This window comes from Cenococcum geophilum, assembly GCF_001692895.1.
Source record: "Cenococcum geophilum 1.58 unplaced genomic scaffold K441scaffold_27, whole genome shotgun sequence".
Taxonomy (NCBI): Eukaryota; Fungi; Ascomycota; class Dothideomycetes; order Gloniales; family Gloniaceae; genus Cenococcum; species Cenococcum geophilum.
The window spans coordinates 2,068,311-2,070,969 of NW_027137585.1; positions in this window are offsets into that span (position 1 = coordinate 2,068,311).

A 2,659-nucleotide genomic window follows, 5' to 3' on the forward strand; every position below is an offset into this window, starting at 1 on the left:
GCTAATTTTAAACATTTTTTTATCTAGTATTTATAGGTTAATATTAGTGGGAATAGGTAGGGGCGATAATATAGTAAATAGTAGGTTACGGCGGATCTTTTTAATTTCCTTTTTTAAGGATCTAATTGTTTCTTAGTATTAGGCCTTTTATTAAGTAACGGTATCTATAAAGGTCTATTATAGGCCCTTTATTTATTTAGTAAATATATTATATAGGTTAGATATAGATATAGGGGCTTTTAAGTTATTCTATATATTAGGCAGAGTAAGGTAGTATAAGTTTAACGTAATATAGTATTGCAAAGTAAGTATAAGCGGCGATAATATATAATAAAGTTAAGATATTGCGTAAGGAAAGAAAGTATAAAAAAACGGGAAAAAAGGTATATATTATTAGCTTAGTTACTTAGTTAATACGTATTTAGAGTAGAATAGAATTTAGGTAGTAGTCCTAGCAGAACTTAGTAAGATTTAGTAGAACTTAGTAGAATATAGCAGAATATAGTAGATTGCCATTAAATTGCCGTCTTATGGTTAGTCTTTAGTTATTAAGTTAGTAGAAACAGGTGGACGTATATAAGGTGTTATGGGGATGTCCTATAACATAATCTATAAATTATAGAAAGCGCTTTAATATTACGGTATTATCGCAACCTAGGAACAAAGCTCGTGGTAGGCCGTAAAAGACCCTAAAGAGTAAATAGATTAAATTAGATATAGAACGGGTAAGCTCTAAAAACTATAAGAATTAGGGCTACAGCCTAAGATAAAATAGGTCCTTAGCCTTTTTGCATATATAATATAGAATTAATGGGGCATTTTACTAGAACTACATTTCTATTAATTAATCTATACCAAGAATATTGTTTCTAGGGCTTCTAGGCCCTTTTTAAAAGCCTTATAAGGCCTTTTTAAGCACTAATTAAAGTTCTTAATTGCTACTATATATAAAAACAAATTCTAAAAATCTGAACCATACCTTATCCTTAGGAGTAGGATTAGTATCTATTAGGCCACTAAGTAATGGCTAATAAGAATAGGATCTAGACCCCTTAATAGGGGTGCGAGTAGGCATAAAATAGGAGTAGGATAATAAGATGTAGCTAGGGCAGAGATCCTTAAACGCTTAATACTAATATTAGGTCTAAACTAATACTAATAAAGATCTTATAGCGTAAGCTTATTGTTAATAAAGATACGCTTAAGCCTAAAATAAACAGAGATATTAGCTAGCTAGTATGGTCTAAAACCACTAAGATCTTACTATAGTAACTATTAGTTACCTATCCGCTAAGTACCTACAGAGTAATCTACCTAATAACGTATTATATTATGCTCTTTTAAAACTTAACGTATATACGCAAACTCCTTTTTATAATAAACAGCAACTTTCTTAATATTACCCCTATCCCTTACTCTATCATTAATATACTAATCTTACTCCCTTATTAGGCGCTACTAGCTAGCTTACTAGAAGTTATAGGTAGTATAGATAGCTATAGTATAATCTTAAATTCGACCTAGTTATTTAGCATTAGGGCTAAAATAAGAGAGAGCCCAGATAATATAGTAGTTAAGAACATTAAAGGATTGTCGCCACTTAGGCCTAGGCTATTAAAGCTTTAAGTTAGTAATAGAAATCTATTAAGAATAGAAAGGCTTACTTTAACGTAACTACCGCTCTTAGTATACATTTATTAATTATAAGGACTAAAGGTATTAGATCTTATATAGTATATCTTATTATAAGTGTCACGGAACGAGGTCAGGAGGCTCTGTGAACGTCGTAGCATTGACTATAGTACACGACAGGATATTGCACGAAGGTGCAAAGAGGTGCGAAGGGACCAGCACTCTATATACTGTAGGGTGCCAAGGCTCGCTAAGGGCCGCCAGGCCGGAATCCGTGACAATAAGCTTCTAGAATCCTTTTATTAGATTTTTAGTCTTTTAAAGACGTATAAGTAAAACTATTTAGGTAGGACCAGCACTAGTTATAGGTTAGCGGGGGTTAAGGTTCTATATATAATGGTAAGGCTAAAATACGCTAAGGAATTGGCTTAAAAGAGTAGTTAGTAACAGAATAAAGAGGTATATTAAATTAATAATAGAAAAGAAGAAAATCTTAATAATATATTAGAGATACGTCCAAAATTAGACGAAAGTTAATAATAGGAAGTAAGGTATTTAAGAAAAGGAGCAGCTTAATAAGTATGGTATCTTTATACTTTACCTTTTAATACCTTTTTAGTAAATAGCCGTAACCTTACCAATATAACTCCGTTATAATAGCGTTATTTAGAAGAAAGGAAATATAAGAGTATATTATCTAACCATTACTTCCTTATAAAAACTAATTACGCGGCTAAAGGAAGGTAATTAAGACGTTAATTAAAGGCGTATATAGGTTAAATTATACCTAAAACGATACTACGGTATTAAAGAACAACGTTATAGATGTTCTTAATAATTGTGTAATAGCTATAGATGCTATTATAAAGTGTCCCTTCTATTTACTAAGTAGTAAAGCTACACTAATTATATAGTATAGGACTACTAGATTTAAAAACCTATATACTAAATCTTAAGAGATAAGTCTTCTTAATTAACTAATTAATACCTTAACTATATATAATAGCCTAAAGGCGAATACAGAAGT